This window comes from Schistocerca americana, chromosome 2 (genome assembly GCF_021461395.2).
Source record: "Schistocerca americana isolate TAMUIC-IGC-003095 chromosome 2, iqSchAmer2.1, whole genome shotgun sequence".
In the NCBI taxonomy this organism is placed as follows: domain Eukaryota; kingdom Metazoa; phylum Arthropoda; class Insecta; order Orthoptera; family Acrididae; genus Schistocerca; species Schistocerca americana.
Genome location: NC_060120.1, coordinates 436,800,206 through 436,821,293, shown reverse-complemented (window position 1 = coordinate 436,821,293; position 21,088 = coordinate 436,800,206). Strand labels below are relative to the sequence as shown.

The 21,088-nt window shown below is 41.2% G+C and overlaps 1 long non-coding RNA gene across 1 annotated transcript in view; it reads left to right on the top strand.

Moving 5' to 3' along the window:
- Positions 1-911: 911 nt before the first annotated feature.
- Positions 912-21,088, top strand: part of LOC124596131 — a 69,042-nt gene continuing 48,865 nt past the window's right edge. Inside the window, exon 1 of the long non-coding RNA XR_006978283.1 lies at positions 912-975. This is a non-coding gene — a long non-coding RNA (uncharacterized LOC124596131). The remainder of the gene's footprint in view (positions 976-21,088) is intronic.

Here is a 21,088-nt window from a genome sequence, read left to right as displayed (position 1 = left end):
GCGTAGATGAATAATGTAATGACGGTAGATCTCGATTGGTCGTCTCTCAAAATAATTTTAAAGCTCAACGCTTTGCGCTGGCATCTAATTCCGTTGTGACTCCTCTGAATAAGACCACGCGAAACCACATCGGTTGTAAGTTATTACAAATCGTGAAAAATGAAAAGGAAAGATATTACATGTCAAATTGCGCTATGCACTGTGCACCAGGCGTGGCGATCACGGAAGACTGTACTAAATTAAAGTTAGAAAGACGAGTATCAGTACTAAAAATGAATATAAGCTAAACTGGTGAAAACGTCACTCAAAATAGTAAATGATCATAACAAAACTTTAGATCGTATAAACTGATGACCTAACGTGATCATTTACGATTTTGAATGACATTTTCGCCATTGCCTGTGCTTTACATAAGTACAGTCAGCGTCAAAAATGTTTCCACTCAAAACTTTTCAAACTAATTCAAATGGCTCTGAGCACTATGGGAGGTCATCAGTCCCCTGTAACTTAGAACTACTTAAACCTAACTAACCTAAGGACATCACACACAGCCATGCCCGAGGCAGGATTCGCACCTGCGACCGTAGCAAAAACTTTTCAGAAGACTAAGAAACCACGACAAGCGCAGTAACATTACACACACGTCTCTTGTTCGGAGTCAACGGAGACAACAATGAGTTCCCCGTTTAGCTTATATATTTTTTAGTGCTGATACTCTTTCTTTCTGCGTAAGAAACTGTGAAGCGTCCGACTAGCCATTATAGCCTAGGATTAAACTGATTCGAGTCTTACGCACTCCATAGTTCATTCGCAGAGTCTGAATGACTAGCTGGTGACGTCACATTAGCAGCTGCTGCCTTCGATAGACACAAGCACGCGATTCTTTCAGTACAGGCTATTGTCGCCTTACGCTCTACTGTCAGACGTGTCGGCAAAATTGTGTAAGTGGGCTTTGTACATTGTAACTAACGAAATGTAAGTATTATTATCTTCGTTTAACACAAGTTTTTTGTTTATGTGTTTTGTCTGCAACTTCTTTTCTGATACTATGTTTTCTGTTACCTCCAATGTTAAAAATCAAAATATCAAGTGCTATAGAGGCCATTAATTCCTAAGAAACGGGCGAAAAGATCAGAATAAATCAATTCGGAGAGGAAACTTATTCTGAATGAGTCAAGACAGAATGTTATTTACATCCAACAGTACCATCAGAAACTGTTGCTAAAACTGCATATTCCACTGGGGCCAGTGGTTCGTTTGTATGCACGCTGCAGTGAGATTAATACCATTGAACTTGTCTGGTCACAGATTAAGAATTACGTCACAGCAAGGAAAAAAATCTTCAAAGTGCATTAAACGAAAGAACTTCTGGTTGAAGCAGCCACTGAAGTAACTCCGGATGTGTGGCAGAAATGAGTGTAGCACGTTCAAAAAACTGAAAAATCAAAGTGGAACACGGATAATATTGTGAAAGCTCGTGAAGAGCATTTAGTTATTAGCATCAATGGTAGTAGTAGCAGCTCATCTGACTCTTTGGACGGATGATTATTCTGCCTGTGCTGGGAAAAAAATAGAGAGATTTCCACATGCAACTAAAGTGCTTGTCTCACAGGAATCGGGAAAGAATGAGTACATAATTGTGGCCCTAACAGCCAATTTGGTTCTCGTTTCTGTTCCTCATTTCCGAAGTGTTATGCACGCTAAGTGCCTTGCTATCAAGACATCTCGCCTTCCGTTTCTTCACCCTCGATGCACACATGATCAGGCCGTGCGCTACGACCCTCAGTATACACATCATCAGGCCTTGCGCTATGCTTCTGCGAGCACCCCAGCGCGTGGCATAGTTTACCCTCACTGTCCCGATTCGGTTAATGGAGTATCAATCCTTGAACCATTATTACAAATGTGTTTTCCACGATCTGTCTGGCATGCGACACTTGGCAGTTGTAAAACACCTCGTTCTCTGTTTAGTTGATTCTTACAGACAGATTTCTTGAAGATTTTACTTGATACAAAAGCCTTACCTTCGACAAATGCATAGGGTAGTGTACATCCACTGACCAGAGGTGGTTGTGGAAGTTTCATAGTGTCATTCAAGTTTCATGTGGAAATCTGTATTCTCCATTACACCGCAGTCAGATACACGCCTATTTGCGCCATAATGAAAGTAAAGTAGTTCATATTTAACATAATCCAAGGGCGCCATACCCATGGGCAAGGGCGGCAATGTCCCTCACCATCCATTAGCTCTGAGGGAAAGGGATGAATATAGTGAGAGGTGGCATGCCTTTAGATGCACACAGTTGCCCCCTCTCATATTTATATCTTACTCTGAGTAATTCGATTTGGGGAAGTATGGCCGAGTATTGTCATTACAAGGCTAGTATTGAGAACTCAGAAGATACGAATATTTTCCTCTCTAATTGCATGTGGTGAAAAGCTGCTATTGCTTCACATGCAGACTTCCCACGCAGCATCTCTTGTCACCCGGGTGGTCCGGTGACAGCGGGCTTTGCTGATCTTGAAAGGGTTATGCCGATGGTTGTGAGGGAGTTGAGTGGATGTTCTCCAGACGCCAACATTGTCATAAGAGTGGGGGCGACACACCCACAGGGGCCTGAAGGAGCAGCTGGGGCAAGAGATTCCGTTATTTTGCAGAAACTTAGTGAAAACCCTTTCTGATGGGCTACCAGCCAGGCGTGGGAATGGCTTGTGTTCCCAGGCAGTCTTGGTGGGCAAATTCCCGCGTTTTCTGCAAAAATCATAACTGTGATTGGCTTGCTCAGGGGATAGCTCCATGACGTAGCAAAATCAACGCAGAAATTGGCGCCAAGTATGTCCATTGGTGGAATGGTAGTGCTTCGGCAATAGAGTGGAATTTTCTGCCAGTTTTCGATTTGCTGATTGGAACATTTAACCACGGCCACTATTGTGGGGGCTGGAATGTTCTGTGTTCAGCTTGTACGGCTACTCTTGAGGGAGTCGTCTCTCGCCTTTCGGTCGGAGTAGGTTACAAGACTGAGCTCTCACTGCTCTGGACAGCCTGCCTTCCGTTGGCTGTCTAATATACTTTCATTTAATTGTAACTGTTTGACGAAGTTGCTGAAGTTTCGACTTCAGTGAAACTTTGCGAGTACAGTTGGCAATTGTGCATTCTGCATACAAGCGGCCTATGTTGTTCGTCTTGAGCAGTTTGGGCTAAAGTTGACTGTATCAGAGTTATTGTGTGACTTCACTTGTTAAAATCAATCACTGTACTGTCAGTGATTGTGTAGCGAGCCTTCTTTGTCTCCCTTAGAGGCGCATTTGTGTTGCTAGGAAGTCTAATCTGGAACAACCAGACCAGGATAATTTCTTTTGGGCTAAACTCGCGACATTATCATTACCACGATGGGACGTCGAAACAACCAGCCATCGCCTCCGGTATGCCAGATCGTGTCCTTGCAGTTAAGAAGACAGCTTGGCAATGTATGTCTGCAGCACCGGCAGATTAGGGAATTTAGCTATGTGACAATCAGAGCTCAGCAGAGCGCGCCTGTTCCCGTCTTTTCTAACGTGGTTCTGTCTTGGGTGTTCATTGTCTGAATTCTCACTACTGTGTTGGGTTGGGTTGGATGGGTGTTTCTCTTAAGATCTGAGTTGCAAGGAATTGGCTCCACATACCACTTGGTCATAAATGTCACAGTCTAGTTTATAGACAACTTCACCTTCACAGCATTTATTTGAGTATCCAATGTGACGTATTGTAAATGTTTCATGTGTTTTGTTTATTATTTTGAGTTTAATCAAGTTGTTGTTTTGGACAGAACTTTCATTCTGTTGATCGGAGGAGCAACCCTTTCATTTCTCACTAGGTTAATGAAACTTTCCTTTATCAAATTAATTTGTATCAAATTAAATTATTGCAGGTGCCAAACTGTTTTCTACTCCTCTTGCAGGATCAATTACAGTCAATTTGCGTTTCTTCTTAATCCATGTGCAACAGCAAAAGTCGGAGTTAGAAAAGGGGGGGGGGGGGGGAGGCTTAGAGCATCATTTCCATATGGAGATTCTAGAAGAATTTAGTGTTAAATACACTGCTAGCCCCAGCACCTTGCAATAGTGTTTTCAGGTGATTTTATTTCCAGAAAACAATTCAGATATCAGTATCTATTACACAGGTTAAAACGTGATGGGAACTGGAAGATTTTTAATGGCTCCTTACAAGTTGCCATTCATCTTCTAAAATATTAAAAACCACCTTAGCGCCCACTGCCTCACTCGTGTGGACTGTATGGGCTGCAGATATTTTTTTTTTATTTATTTAATCAATTTTTTATGTTGTTCACAAATTGCAACACCTTCTAAGCTCTTCACGCTAATTAAGATCATATAAGTACGGTCTCTTCCGAATATACTTCTGACCAGAAAGCGATTCTGGTTCCTGCAGTCCAAAGTTTTTGTTAATCATGCCTTTTGCTTTCTTGTGGAGATACAGGTATTTCCATAGTAACTTTCATCCCCTAACTAATATTTCTTTATATCTAACTGAGAAGTGAAATATAATTTTCATAAATTTAGCTTTTGTAATGAAATATTTTCTTAAGAATTTTCATCCTTTATTGCACTCCATTAGGGGTTGCATTTCCAGAAACACTGACACAAGTTTTTTTTTTTTTTTTTTTTTTTTTTTTTAATTTCTAACAAAGAAGTCATAGAGTTAGCCTTAAAGGTCCTTTAGTAGTTCTTTACTAATTATTTATTTCTAAATAAACTTTCACCCACTATTTTACCCCCTTAGTGGTTCAATTTCCAAACTCTGTCAGACATGTACTTTTTTTCTAACTGAAAAGCCAAGTTTAAATTTTCATGGATTTAGCTTTAAAAATGCCTTCATAATAAATTATTTTCATAAAAAAAAGTCTCATCCCCTATTTTACTATCTTAGGAGTTCAACTACCAATAACACTGAAAGACAAATTTTTTTAATTGTCAACCAAGAAGTCAAATACCAATACTTATAATGTAGCTTTAAAAGTACTTTAGTAGTTCTTTAATAATGATGTATTTCCAAAAGAAGCTGTCACTCACTATTTCAGCCCCATAGGATTAAATTTCCAAAACTGCTGAAACTCGTACTTGTTTCTTTCTGACTGAGAAACCAAATATCAGTTTTCATAGGTCCAGATTTAAAATTGTCTTAATAGTGAACTTTTTCAAGACAAACCTTCATCCCTTTTTCACCCCTTAGGGTTGAGGTTTTGAAAAATCCAACGACACCTACAGTATAAGATCCAAACCTTCTCCAAATTTCAAGTTACAATCCTTAGCAGTTCGGCTGGGTGATGAGTGAGGTAGTCAAGACAATTGCCTTTTATACGTGGTGGCCCACACAAGCCATCTTCTGTAGTGTTATGTTTCCTGCATACGTTAGTGTAAGGAGGGTTGCCTCGTCACTACTGTCCAAAAGGGAAGTACATGTATAAGCGAATCTCCTCCGAGCTGTGCCACTGATTCCGCTCAGATAAGATGGCGTGGCCGTCTGATTTGTAGTTTTAATCAGGTCTTAACAGTGAAACAGGTAACAACTGCAGTGTACTCCAATGAAGACTACATCGCTATGATACTGATCTATCGAGAGACGCACCGCAATGCAGCTGAGGCCCGAAGGCTGTATTTATGACGCTTTCTGATGCGATGTCTACATCCTGCACATGTTTTTAGACGTGCATAGATGCATTTAAGAACCGAGGGAGCTTTGCAGGTCCTGGACAGACCAATACGTGGCGTACCCAATATTGCCCAGAACGTGATTGACAATTCTGGAGCACATCCCACACACAGTAAGCATAGCTTACATGAAAATAACGCGAATCTACAATGTATCATAAACAAAAGTGTTACCGTGCCTTTGCTTTTAGGCTGCAGTATTGTTTTACCTATAATAATAACAATAATGGTAATAATAAAAATAATAACACTATTATGGTCATTATTATTAATATTATAAAAGTCATTAGATCTCGCCCATCTGTACCTATTTCCCACTGCAATTAGACAAAGAAGAGCTGCATCAAATCTGGGGAGATCAAGGTCTTCTGGACAAAGGATTCTGGAGGAATGGAAATAGAATCTCTAAGCTATAACAACACGAACAGCTATATGGAAATGATTTCCAAAATACAGTATAGTTCTGCAGGTGTCTCGTAAATAAAGTAGCCATAAATGTGAATGCTATTTCGCCAATGACACCACTATCAACAGAGTCAGTCAACATTACTGTACTCCTGTCAGACCTCACTGCTTATGACCACATCACATGCATGTGCGCTGGAGTGTTAACTTACAGTGCGGCATTCTAGGAGATCATTTCACTGGACCAGTTCCTTTGGCTCTCAGACTAACCTGTCGGCTGCATTTGCAGTTCCTACAGAATGAGCTGAATCTTTGGCGTCTCCTGTAAGATATGTCGCACCATTTAGTTACAAGGCTGAAGGCACTGGTTTTAGCATGGCGGTGTACCACCCCCTTTACTATACAGGGTTTAGGGAATATGTCAACAATGTTTATCTGGGACGGTGGATAGGTGGCTAGTGAGGTCACCTGATTTAATACACTTAGATTATTTCTTATGGGGTTATATCAAAGCTAGGGTTTATGAAATGGAACTGGAAAATCCACATGTATTAAAATAATGAATATGTTATGCTTGCACTTCAAAATGTGCAGAATTGTTAAGAGGTGTCCATGCTAATACCGAGAGTCACTTACATCAATGCATCCAAGGCAGACATGCATTTGAAAATTTGTATTATGAATAATGCAATTATAAAGATCTGTCAGTCTATGACATGGGTATAAAGGAACATCATTTATGATATTCATTGTTCTTTATTACAATCAAAGATATGATAGCATTCGTGTAATGCTACCAACTGTGAAGCACGAATTGGTGCATTATATGTTGTTAATAGATTAGTTTTTATATGTTGACTTGCCTTAAAACAGGCAATTAATATGCTTTGGCCCATGAATGTATTTTTTGGTTAGGGACAATCATTCTCCTACAGAGGAATCAAATCTGACATTCCTCCTACACCAAGAAAGTTTTCTAGTGATGAGCTATAGGACCAGCTATAGCTGTAAAGTGTTTATTTTCAATCGCTTTCTTATGTTTAGTAGGGTCTCCTCTCTGTTGGTGTGGAGTCCCCTTTACTGTTCTGCTTAGGCAAACCTTTTGGCATCAGGGATTAATTAATGTCAAAGGAGGACAGCATGCTTGTGACGCCTGGTACATAAAGATACATGATACCCTAGGTCTAGGTGACTGCCTCAAACCCAGCTACAAATTATTACAAACTATTTTATGGGGATATTAGGCATCAACAATGGCAAAAAGCACCTGACTGTGAAACTGCTTCTAATATGAGATGGGAGCAGAAGAACTGACAACTTTTCCTGGACAGTTAGGAAAATTCCACATTTTTTTCAAATCTGGTTGTGCTGACGCAAGGTTCAACCAACAGAATACAATTCAATTATTACATGTACCACCAGATAATAGTGCAACAGCTCACATCCTACATGGTGGGGAAGGAGGAGGAGATGATGGTGGTCGAGAAGATGGGCGAACAAGAAGAAGCAGAAAACAGTGCTCAGGCTATTATACACAGAAGCAACCTTCATTTAAAGAGGAAGAGGTGACTGCTTCAGACAAACCTTTGAGGGTATAACACAGACAGTTAACAAAATACATAAAGAAAGTTCAGCAGAAATGTTTACAAAAAAAGTTGCATGTAGGCTAAGAGTAATTTCATACATGCAGTGGCACTATGCTGAGAAGGTTATAAAAGATGTTTTATTTACAGGGAAAATAAGAAACTTGAGTTACCATTCCACACTTCTGACACCACCCAAATAATCATACTGCAGCAATAAAGAACATTACAGCTGGCAAAATTGCTTTAAATTCTGAGATACAAAATTTTCTTTACAATTTGACCCTAGATTTCAGTTAAGTTTTTTAATTTGTGCATTTTAAAATTAATTACAACATTCCTTTAGAGATTTGTGAGTGGCTGTACATGTTTCTGTAGTGATTTTCCCCAAGCATGGTGGCAACATCATTGCCGAAAATTTCAAGCCTTCATTAGATCTCCTAGTTGCTAAGAAGCTTAAAGTTGCTATAAGGTCCTCATGCTGGTTGCCTCATATTTGTGTCTTTTTCGTGTTATGGTATCTCTGGTGGAACAATTTTTAGATCTCTAGATAAACATGTAATTATAGCAGTCTTTCAGGTGAAATCATTATTCTTTCAGTAAATTAGTATGAAATAACTTTGTCTCTCTTTCAAAGCTGTTTTTCGGTCCAATATTTCCTTTTATGAGTATTAGCAGGATCACCTCTCACAACTACGGCTGCCACTAAACTCAGCATTTCGTTTTCCATTGCAGAACTTCACCACACTGCAGTGCTTGTACCTTGCAGCACTGGGTGAGACCACTTGGCAGATTGCTTGTGTGTGGTGTGGTCGAGACAAGTTGCAGATTACAGTGATATAGCAAGCGAGGGATCGCTGCAATGTACAGACCTAAGTTGCTCAAGTTATGTCCACACAATGCCTCTTTCCCTTGTGCATAATCACAGATACACAGGAATAAATGGGAATGGTCGGTTGGTTGATTGATTTGAGGGAGGTCATCAGTCCCATCGGATTAGGGAAAGATGGGAAAGGAAGTCGGCCATGCCCTTTCAAAGGAACCCTCCTGACATTTGCCTGAAGCGATTTAGGGAACTCACAGAAAACCTAAGTCAGGATGGCCAGATGCAGGTTTTAACTATCATCCCCCTGAATGTGAGTCCAGTATGCTAACCACTGAGCCACCTCATGTGGGAAATGGGCATGCACAAGACCTTGTGGAAAGTGTGCATGTATGCATGTATGTCTCTTTGTGCAATCAATCTGTTACAGATCACCTTCTTTGCTTGGGAACTTCTGTTGCATGTATTGTGATGCAAAGGTGACAGAAAAAGCAAACACAAAAGTGACTGAAGGTAAAGAAGTATCTAAATAACAGACGTGTGATAAATACCAAGTGACAACATTTTGTTTGCAAATTTCAGAAGGTCACAACGATATTTCACATTTTCTTCTTGGGAAAATACAGCTGTAAAGCTGGTAATAACATTTTTTTAGCCAGTAACTGGCTACTTATATACCAGTCTGAACTATTTATTTCATATTTCAATACAAAGCAGTTCAGTGATTATTCTTGAAATGTAGAAATAACTAAGGGAAATTCTTAATCATTATGTGATGATAAATTAACTTTTAATATGTCATTTATATTTTATTTTAGAAAAAATTGTTTACATAATTTTAATCAATAAAGATTATACCAGTATGTAGATTAACATCCTTAGCCCTGACAAATTTGGGAATTCCATAGACACAAATATCTACAAGAATGTTCTGTCTGAGACTTTGGCCATAGTGTCCACCTCCTGATAGCAAGTTCTCCAGACTTACCTCCTGTATTCCCTAATCTTGAATACACCCATGAGGGACCAATTTCTACTAGATTTTAATACCTTGTCCTTGAACACAACTGATCAGGGCACCCACCTCCCTAAACCCCTCCTGGCTGCTTCTGTACAATATTAGGGGGTAATATGTTACAGTGAAGATCAACAGTTTTCTGATGTAATGTTTATACATCACCCATGCATCCAAAATGATGTGGTCCAACTAAGAGCATGCAAAAGTTAAATGAAAACATGTAGTTATCATATTGATTTGAGATAAAAAAAGAAACTTGCTACCTGCAATAGATGCCCATGAATAAAGGTTAGAAACCAGACTTTCAGAGGGTTAATACAAGCCATTCTGACAAATGAACAATTAGACCTTGTAGCAATAGATATGTACGGCACCTTACCAAAATCTAAAGTTAAATTTTATTACACCTTTTTGATGTTTGGTATTTACTCAAAGTTTGTAAAGTTGTATCCTCATAAGAAATCAAATTGTTTTCAGTTTCAGAGGGGACTATTTTTCTAATATTGACACCCCAAAAGTAATTCTTTCAGATAATGGGCAGAAGTTTACCCCAAAACTGAATTTTTGAAGTATTTGTAACAAAGTTCTTGAATTTGCTGGCCTCCTGGAAATTTCTTGCACTCAAATTATTCTTGGGACTGCGAGTGGGCTGAAAACTGAAATAGGAAGCTCTGAGATATTAAGCAATTCGTGGAACATATATAAAGAAGATAGATTAGATGCCATAATAGGGGGAGGGTTCATTGCAGTTGACAAAAATATTTTCTCTATTGAGGTCGAGACATTGAAGTTATCTGGTTGCATATAAAAGGTCTAGGTGTAATCAATTGAAGTGCTGGCTGTTTCTACGAGCCACCCAATTCTGCTGTGACAGTTTCAGAGTAATTAAAAGAAAGTCTATGGTCAATAGCATGAAAATATCCACATCATGGACTGTTAGTTGAAGGCGACTGTAAACTACTAGGTGTACACTGGGACATCTATGGACTGATTGCAGGTAGAAAGTTTTGCAAAGTACTTATGAACACATTTTCCAAAATCTGTCTTGAGCAGCTAAGTTTGACAACCCACAAGCAATAAAAATATTTTAGCTACAACAAGTCTCACCTTATTGACAATGTCAGTGTAGAGATAAGGATTAGTGATTATGATGTCATCATATTGACTATGGTTACTGAAGTCAATAAATCAATCAAGAAGGCTTGGTGAGTATTTATGCTAGAAAAAGCAGGCCTTTATCCATTGCTCATTGACCAGTCTGTTGTGGCAGTAAAAGTTATCAAAAGGAAAGTCAAAGAAGAAGTTATTCACCCAGGTGAATTATACAAATGTATCATCGTTTGACCATTGCACAGACTCCCATATGGAGGACATAGTATTAGTCCCTGGCATGGAGAAACAACTGCAAGAGTTGAGAGCAAACAAGTTGGCAGGAACAGGTGGAATCCCAATCTGATTTTACAAAGAATACTCTGTAGCACTGGCCCCTTACGTGGCTTGCATTTATTGCAAATCTCTCACCCAACAAAAACTACTATGCAGTTGGAAAGAAGGGCAAGTAAATCTTGTACATAGTAATGGTAAAAGAACATACTCACAAAATTACAGACCAATATTCTTAACATCATTCTGCTGCAGAATTCTTGAACATATTCTCAGTTGGAATATAATAAATTTTGATAAGACAGAAAAGTTTCTGTCCATGAGTCAGCATTGTTTTAGAAAACATTGCCTTGTGTGCAACTCAGCTTGTCCTTTTCTCAAATGATATCCTGAGTACCATGGGTGAAGGGCAACAGGCAGATTCCATATTCCTAGATTTCCAATAAGCATTTGGTGTGGTGCCCCAGTGCAGACTGTTGTCGAGGGTATGAACATATGGAATAGGTTCCCAGATGCTGAGTGGCTCAAACAGAACCCACTATGTCATCCTTGATGGTGAGTGTTCATAAGAAATAACAATATCATCAGACGTGCTCCAGGGAAGTGTGATAGGACCACCGTTATTTTCTATATGCATAAATGATCTGGCAGACAGTGTGAGCAGCAATCTAAAGCTGTTCGCAATTATGCTGTGGTGTACAGAAATGTATCATTGCTGAGTGACTGTAAGAGCATACAAGATGACTCAGACAAAATTATTTCTTAGTAGTGTGCTGCTTCACCCAGTCATGTCAATTAAATATCTAGGTACAACACTGCAAAGCAAAATGAAATGGAATAAGTATGTAAGTATTGTAGTAGGAACATGAAGGAGAGTACATGTAGGACACTAGTGCATTCTTGAGTAATTCTCAAGTGTTGGGATCCACAGCAGCTGAGGTTAAAAGAAGACATTGAAGCAATTCATAGGCAGGCTGCCAGATTTGTTACCGGTAAGTATGAATAACACAAGTATGCTTCTGGGATTCAAATGTGAATCCCTGGAAGGAATATGATTTTTTTCTGAGAAACACTGTTGAGAAAATTTAGAGTTGCTGCAGAGCAATTCTACTGCCGCCAATGTATATTTCTCATAAGGAACATAAAGATAAGAAAAATTAGTGCTTATATGGAAATGTATCAACAGTTTTTTCCTCTGTTGCAAGTGGAACAGGAAAGCTGTGGCTTTGGAGTATATATGTAAAAGGTTAGTTTGATAAATTTGGTAAATTTCCATGAAAGAAAGGAATGTTTTTATTGCACCTACATGGTTGGTAAGGTTGATTATTCCTAGGATTGTATAAAGAAATTCAAGTATGTACAGCATGCAGTTCACTGTTAACAGCCGCCTGATTTGGTCAGTGCATCAACAGTGATTTAAATGGAGAAAATGAAGTTTTGTGCTCTTATTAATTATTTTCATTTGAAGAATTGAACAGTCACACAATTCAAAAGAGAACTGGATGAAGTTCACATGACTCTTCACCATCACTGAAGTCCATTTGCTTTTTGGATTAATGAATTTAAATGTGGTTGGACAAGCACTGAAGATGAAGTGCACTCCAGCTGTCCAACTGAGGTACCCAAGAAGAAAATTATTGATAAAATCCATGATACAGTAATATAAGATAGCCAAATAAAAATTTATGAGGTTGCTGAGACTGTAGGAAGATGAAGTGCACTCCAGCTGTCCAACTGAGGTAACCAAGAAGAAAATTATTGATAAAATCCATGATACAGTAATATAAGATAGCCAAATAAAAATTTGTGAGGTTGCTGAGACTGTAGGTATCTCAATTGAGTGTGCATATAATATTCTGCATGAAGAATTGACTATGAAGAATGTTGTGTCCCTTGAGTAATGAATTCAGTAAATCATACATAACATATAGAAATATAATAGAGGGAAACATTCCACGTGGGAAAAATATATTTAAAAACAAAGATGATGAGACTTACCAAACAAAAGCGCTGGCAGGTCGATAGACACACAAACAAACACAAACATACACACAAAATTCAAGCTTTCGCAACAAACAGTTGCTTCATCAGGAAAGAGGGAAGGAGATGGAAAAACGAAAGGATGTGGGTTTTAAGGGAGAGGGTAAGGAGTCATTCCAATCCCGGGAGTGGAAAGACTTACCTTAGGGGGAAAAAAGGACAGGTACACACTCGCACACACCCACATATCCATCCGCACATACACAGACACAAGCAGACATTTGTAAAGGCAAAGAGTTTGGGCAGAGATGTCAGTCGAGGCGGAAGTAAAGAGGCAAAGATGTTGTTGAATGACAGGTGAGGTATGAGTGGCGGCAACTTGAAATTAGTGGAGGTTGAGACCTGGCAGATAACGAGAAGAGAGGATATACTGAAGGGCAAGTTCCCATCTCCGGAGTTCTGACAGGTTGGTGTTAGGGGGAAGTATCCAGATAACCCGGACGGTGTAACACTGTGCCAAGATGTGATGGCCGTGCACCAAAGCATGTTTAGCCACAGAGTGATCCTCATTACCAACAAACACTGTCTGCCTGTGTCCATTCATGTGAATGGACAGTTTGTTGCTGGTCATTCCCACATAGAAAGCTTCACAGTGTAGGCAGGTCAGTTGGTAAATCACGTGGGTGCTTTCACACGTGGCTCTGCCTTTGATCATGTACACCTTCCGGGTTACAGGACTGCAGTAGGTAGTGGTGGGAGGGTGCATGGGACAGGTTTTATACCGGGGGGGTTTGCAAGGGTAGCAGCCAGAGGGTAGGGAAGGTGGTTTGGGGATTTCATTGGGATGAACTAAGAGGTTACGAAGGTTAGGTGGACGGCAGAAAGACACTCTTGGTGGAGTGGGGAGGATTTCATGAAGGATGGATCTCATTTCAAGGCAGGATTTGAGGAAGTCGTATCCCTGCTAGAGAGCCACATTCAGAGTCTGATCCAGTCCCGGAAAGTATCCTGTCACAAGTGGGGCACTTTTGGGGTTCCTCTGTAGGAGGTTCTGGATTTGAAGGGATGAGGAAGTGGCTCTGGTTATTTGCTTCTGTACCAGGTCGGAAGGGTAGTTGCGGGATGTGAAAGCTGTTTTCAGGTTGTTGGTGTAATGGTTCAGGGATTCCGGACTGGAGCAGATTCGTTTGCCACGAAGACCTAGGCTGTAGGGAAGGGACCGTTTGATGTGGAATGGGTGGCAGCTGTCATAATGGAGGTACTGTTGCTTGTTGGTGGGTTTGATGTGGATGGACGTGTGAAGCTGGCCATTGGACAGATGGAGGTCAACGTCAAGGAGAGTGACATAGGATTTAGAGTAGGACCAGGTGAATCTGATGGAACCAAAGCAGTTGAAGTTGGAGAGGAAATTCTGGAGTTCTTCTTCACTGTGAGTCCAGATCATGAAAATGTCATCAATAAATCTGTACCAAACTTTGGGTTTGCAGGACTGGGTAACCAAGGAAGCTTCCTCTAAGCGACCCATGAATAGGTTGGTGTACGAGGGGGCCATCCTGGTACCCATGGCTGTTCCCTTTAATTTTTGTATGTCTGGCCTTCAAAAGTGAAGAAGTTGTGGGGCAGGATGAAGCTGGCTAAGGTAATGAGGAAAGAGGTTTTAGGTAGGGTGGCAGGTGATCGGCGTGAAAGGAAGTACTCCATTGCAGCGAGGCCCTGGACATGTGGAATATTTGTGTATAAGGAAGTGGCATCAATGGTTACAAGGATGGTTTCTGGGGGTAACGGATTGGGTAAGGATTCCAGGCGTTCGAGAAAGTGGTTGGTGTCTTTGATGAAGGATGGGAGACTGCATGTAATGGGTTGAAGGTGTTGATCTACGTAGGCAGAGATACGTTCTGTGGGGGCTTGGTAACCAGCTACAATGGGGCGGGCAGGATGATTGGGTTTGTGAATTTTAGGAAGTAGGTAGAAGATAGGGGTGCGGGGTGTCGGTGGGGTTAGGAGGTTGATGGAGTCAGGTGAAAGGTTTAGCAGGGTGCCTAAGGTTCTGCGTATTCGTTGAAGCTCCGCCTGGACATCAGGAATGGGATTGCCTTGGCAAACTTTGTATGTGGTGTTGTCTGAAAGCTGATGCAGTCCCTCAGCCACATACTCCTGACGATCAAGTACCACTGTCGTGGAACCCTTATCTGCCAGAAGAATGACAATGGAACGGTCAGCCTTCAGATCACGGATAACTTGGGCTTCAGCAGTGGTGATGTTGGGAGTAGGCTTAAGGTTTTTTATGAAGGATTGAGAGGCAAGGCTGGAAGTCAGAAATTCCTGGAAGGTTTGGAGGGGGTGATTTTGAGGAAGAGGAGGTGGGTCCCCCTGTGACGGAGCATGGAACTGTTCCAGGCTGGGTTCAATTTAGATAGTGTCTTGGGGAGTTGGATCATTAGGAGTAGGATTAGGATCATTTTTCTTCGTGGCAAAGTGATATTTCCAGCAGATAGTACGAGTGTAGGACAGTAAATCTTCGATGAGGGCTGTTTGGTTGAATATGGGAGTGGGGCTCAAGGTGAGGCCTTTGGATAGGACAGAGGTTTCGGATTGGGAGCGAGGTTTTGAGGAAAGGTTAACTACTGAATTAGGGTGTTGTGGTTCCAGATTGTGTTGATTGGAATTTTGAGGTTTTGGAGGGAGTGGAGCTGGTATTGGGAGATTGAGTAGATGGGAGAGACTGGGTTTGTGTGCAATGAGAGGAGCTTGAGGTTTGCTGGAAAGGTTGTGAAGGGTGAGTGAGTTGTCTTTCCGGAGGTGGGAAACCAGGAGATTGGATAGTTTTTTAAGGTGGAGGGTGGCAAGCTGTTCTAATTTGCGGTTGGCCTGTAGCAGGAGGCTCTGAACAGCCAGTGTGGATGTGGGAGAGGAAAGATTGAGGATTTTTATTAAGGATAGGAGTTGACGGGTGTGTTCCGAAACCTCTGTCCTATCCAAAAGCCTCACCTTCAGCCCCACTCCCAGAGTCAACCAAACAGCCATCGTCGAAGATTTACTGTCCTACACTCATACTATCTGCTGGAAATATCACTTTGCCACGAAGAAAAATGATCCTAATCCTACTCCTAATGATCCAACTCCTCAAGACACTATCCAAATTGAACCCTGCCTGGAACAGTTCCGTCCTCCGTCACAGGGGGACCCACCTCCTCTTCCTCAAAATCACCCCCTCCAGACCTTCCAGAAATTTCTGACTTCCAGCCTTGCCTCTCAATCCTTCTTAAAAAACCTTAATCCTACTCGCAACATCACCACTGCTGAAGCCCAAGCTATCCGTGATCTGAAGGCTGACCGTTCCATCGTCATTCTTCCGGCAGACAAGGGTTCCACGACAGTGGTACTTGATCATCGGGAGTATGTGGCTGAGGGACTGCGTCAGCTTTCAGACACCACCACATACAAAGTTTGCCAAGGTAATCCCATTCCTGATGTCCAGGCGGAGCTTCAAGGAGTCCTCAGAACCTTAGGCCCCCTACAAAACCTTTCACCTGACTCCTTCAACCTCCTGACCCCACCAACACCCCGCACCCCTACCTTCTACCTTCTTCCTAAAATTCACAAACCCAGTCATCCCGGTCGCCCCATTGTAGCTGGTTACCAAGCCCCCACAGAACGTATCTCTGCCTACGTAGATCAACACCTTCAACCCATTACATGCAGTCTCCCATCCTTCATCAAAGACACCAACCACTTTCTCGAACGCCTGGAATCCTTACCCAGTCTGTTATCCCCGGAAACCATCCTTGTAACCATTGATGCCACTTCCTTGTACACAAATATCCCGCACGTCCAGGGCCTCGCTGCGATGGAGCACTTCCTTTCACGCCGATCACCTGCCACCCTACCTAAAACCTCTTTCCTCATTACCTTAGTCAGCTTCATCCTGACCCACAACTTCTTCACTTTTGAAGGCCAGACAGAAGGGGACAGCCAAGGGTACCAGGATGGTCCCCTCGTACACCAACCTATTCATGGGTCACTTAGAGGAAGCCTCCTTGGTTACTCAGGCCTGCAAACCCAAAGTTTGGTACAGATTTATTGATGACATCTTCATGATCTGGACTCACAGTGAAGAAGAACTCCAGAATTTCCTCTCCAACCTCAACTGCTTTGGTTCCATCAGATTCACCTGGTCCTACTCTATATCCCATGCCACATTCCTTGGCGTTGACCTCCATCTGTCCAATGGCCAGCTTCACACGTCCGTCCACATCAAACCCACCAACAATCAACAGTACCTCCATTATGACAGCTGCCACCCATTCCACATCAAACGGTCCCTTCCCTACAGCCTAGGTCTTCTTGGCAAACGAATCTGCTCCAGTCCAGAATCCCTGAACCATTACACCAACAACCTGAAAACAGCTTTTGCATCCTGCAACTACCCTCCCGACCTGGTACAGAAGCAAATAACCAGAGCCACTTCCTCATCCCTTCAAATCCAGAACCTCCTACAGAAGAACCCCAAAAGTGCCCCACTTGTGACAGGATACTTTCCGGGACTGGATCAGACTCTGAATGTGGCTCTCCAGCAGGGATACGACTTCCTCAAATCCTGCCTTGAAATGAGATCCATCCTTCATGAAATCCTCCCCACTCCACCAAGAGTGTCTTTCCGCCGTCCACCTAACCTTCGTAACTTCTGAGTTCATCCCAATGAAATCCCCAAACCACCTTCCCTACCCTCTGGCTGCTACCCTTGCAACCACCCCCGGTGTAAAACATGTCCCATGCACCCTCCCACCACTACCTACTCCAGTCCTGTAACCCGGAAGGTGTACACGATCAAAGGCAGAGCCACCTGTGAAAGCACCCACGTGATTTACCAACTGACCTGCCTACACTGTGAAGCTTTCTATGTGGGAATGACCAGCAACAAACTGTCCATTCACATGAATGGACACAGGCAGACAGTGTTTGTTGGTAATGAGGATCATCCTGTGGCTAAACATGCCTTGGTGCACGGCCATCACATCTTGGCACAGTGTTACACCGTCCGGGTTATCTGGATACTTCCCACTAACACCAACCTGTCAGAACTCCGGAGATGGGAACTTGCCCTTCAGTATATCCTCTCTTCTCGTTATCCACTAGGCCTCAACCTCCGCTAATTTCAAGTTGCCGCCACTCATACCTCACCTGTCTTTCAACATCTTTGCCTCTTTACTTCCACCTCGACTGACATCTCTGCCCAATCTCTTTGCCTTTACAAATGTCTGCTTGTGTCTGTGTATGTGCGGATGGATATGTGTGTGTGTGCGAGTGTATACCTGTCCTTTTTTCCCTCTAAGGTAAGTCTTTCCGCTCCCAGGATTGGAATGACTCCTTACCCTCTCCCTTAAAACCCACATCCTTTCGTCTTTCCCTCTCCTTCCCTCTTTCCTGATGAAGCAACTGTTTGTTGCGAAAGCTTGAATTTTGTGTGTATGTTTGTGTTTGTTTGTGTGTCTATCAACCTGCCAGCGCTTTTGTTTGGTAAGTCTCATCATCTTTGTTTTTAGATATATAACATATAGAAAAAGTGACATTAAAAACTAACAAACAATATTTTAAATATATAAAAATGAACAGTTATGTAATTATGTCAGATATTTATTATATGAAAGACATATAAGAATCACTGCCATTGTAAATAGTGTATAAATAGGTACTCAATATTAGAATCTCTCTCTATTGATCTTTATTGCTTGTTTGATTTTGATATTGTTGCTCATATGTCATATCGAGCTTCTTATGTTTCGTTTTTTTATAAGAGTGATTGTTCCTATCTGGACTTATAGATCTGTATAGTGGTAAATGTATCGTGGTCATGTTTCTCGATACATTGTAAAGCAACATACATGTATTCATTTATTAGATAATAACCTCCATTTGCCATTTATTTGAGATTTTCCAGCAATTTAGCACAGCTGTTCCAGAAGTGAAAAGGATTATCGCTGACAGCCGTTTGATCCGCCATTGTGTGGACTTTTTAAATTTCACTGTGTTTAAAACAAACTGCACTCTAAAGTGCAACAAATGTTTAATACCTGGAACAGATGATCCTGGCGAGTATCTAAACAAAAAAACCTTTGATTTAAATACCAGAAAGTGATGTAAGTAAAAAGGGTAAAACATACAATCCTGGCTTGACTGTACAACTCTGTGTAATTTCCAATTGTACTGATGAGGAGTGAGTCATTTTACGACATTTCTTGCGAATCATTTGATTGCCTCATAAAGAGGTGTGTGTGTGTGTGTGTGGAATGTCAATCCTAAGGGCCCAGGTTCGATTCCCGGTTGGGTTGGAGATTTTCTCCACTCATTTCATCCTCATTGGCGCACAAGTTGCCGAAGTGGCATCAAATCGAAAGATTTGCACCCGGCGAACGGTCTACCTGACAAGAGGCCCTGGTCACATGACATTTGCATTTACAAAGACAGGGTGTACATGACCCGTGACAACCGGGAGATCCGGGAAAAACCCAGGAATTTTTTCATCCGGGAAAAACCCGGGAACTGTTTAGGATTCCAGGAATGTTTCATTGTTTTAGTTTTCAGGTAAATTTTTGTGTTTCTGACTGGTAAGAACCAATACTCTAACAAAGGATATTACTGTATCCCGCCACTGCAGAATAATACTGCAGCAATAAAACATGAACAAGAGAAAAAAAATCAAAACTTGAGTTGCAAATGAAATGCACCATATACAACAACAAAACAGTGCTCATACAAGCGTCTGCCAACAGCAAAGTGTGTCAAAGGCTGTAGGAAGACTATGCAATGTATTGTAACAACAAATTGCCTCCGATGAGCGTGGCGTGACAACTGTTCAAATTAGATTCGTTTGAGCAGTTTCAGGTGTGCTTTTGAGCATGCGCAGTTGAGTTGCGTGGGCGCCACTACTTTATATTGCCCCGGTTCGGAAATTGGTAAATCTGGGGCTGATGCACAGAGCAGTCTGAGTTGTGGTGGGGAGGTGGGTCATCTCCACGTGACCTGTGTTGACGTTCAGTGATTTTGTTGTTTCCTCTTCCTTTATTACTCTCACGTTAAATGATAACAAAACGTATTTTTGTGGCCTGGAGCTATCAAATGAATTAAAATACGTACGCGTAATTACGTAAGGCTAAAATATGTTGTTAGTTTTAGATTTAATTTCCGCGTTTCTGACAGTCAAACATTAATCGCCTTACAGAACAATGAAGTTATTTTTGCCGGTTTGCTAAAGAGATTTGGCTTTTATTAATCATTTCTGTTGAGGCAGTCTTCTTATTTGAAACGAAATGTTTAATTTCACACTATTGGCTAGTTTCAACTGTTCACTGCATTTCAAGTGCACGTATGGCATATGCCATAATAAAGAACCAAACATTAGATAATACAGTATTGGTACTCCAAGAAAATTTACATATGAATGTGCATTTTAAGCCGAATAATGCATTTTAGTATGGTTCACGAAATTCTGTCGCTCTTGAAGTATCCTCTGATGTCTTGTTTCTTTTATGACATAATGTAAAATCTTTTAATGTTTTACACGTATGAACATATGGGTTTCCTGCATCATCGTAGCTGCGCTAGCGCGGTGACGTTTGTTATCTGGTGCTCTCTTGCAACTGCTGAAACAAACCTATTTCTAACAGGTCACGGGAAAATATTGCAAATGGTGGTTTGAAAAGCATTACATTTAAAGCAGATTTCCTTTTACGTAAGATGAGCTATGTGCGAGAATGAACGATGAATTTCTTAAATCACAAAGCATTTGACTCTCATTTAAAAATCAACTCTTTGAGGACGACCGTATTGAACAATTTCGAGCCCAGAAGATCAGACATTAACGTCGTTATTAAAAATTTTGCTGGCATTTGTGTGATGTATCTTAATGTGTGACAAGTGCAAAAAAGATCAATGTTATATGTAGAAGCTTAGCTTCTCTTCCAGCTTATTAATCTTCGAGACGAATATTATATGTGCATGCTATGTATACTAATTTAAACCACTAACTTCTCTTATTTATGTGTTCGTGCTACTTTAGAGTGATCTTGCAATTGGCTGACTACATCACATGTCCTATGCTGTCATCAGCTGGAGAGATCACGTGGCATGAGCTATGACTGTCTTACAAAAGCATATTGAAATCTCGATTTCAATGCTTTGGAAAGTGAC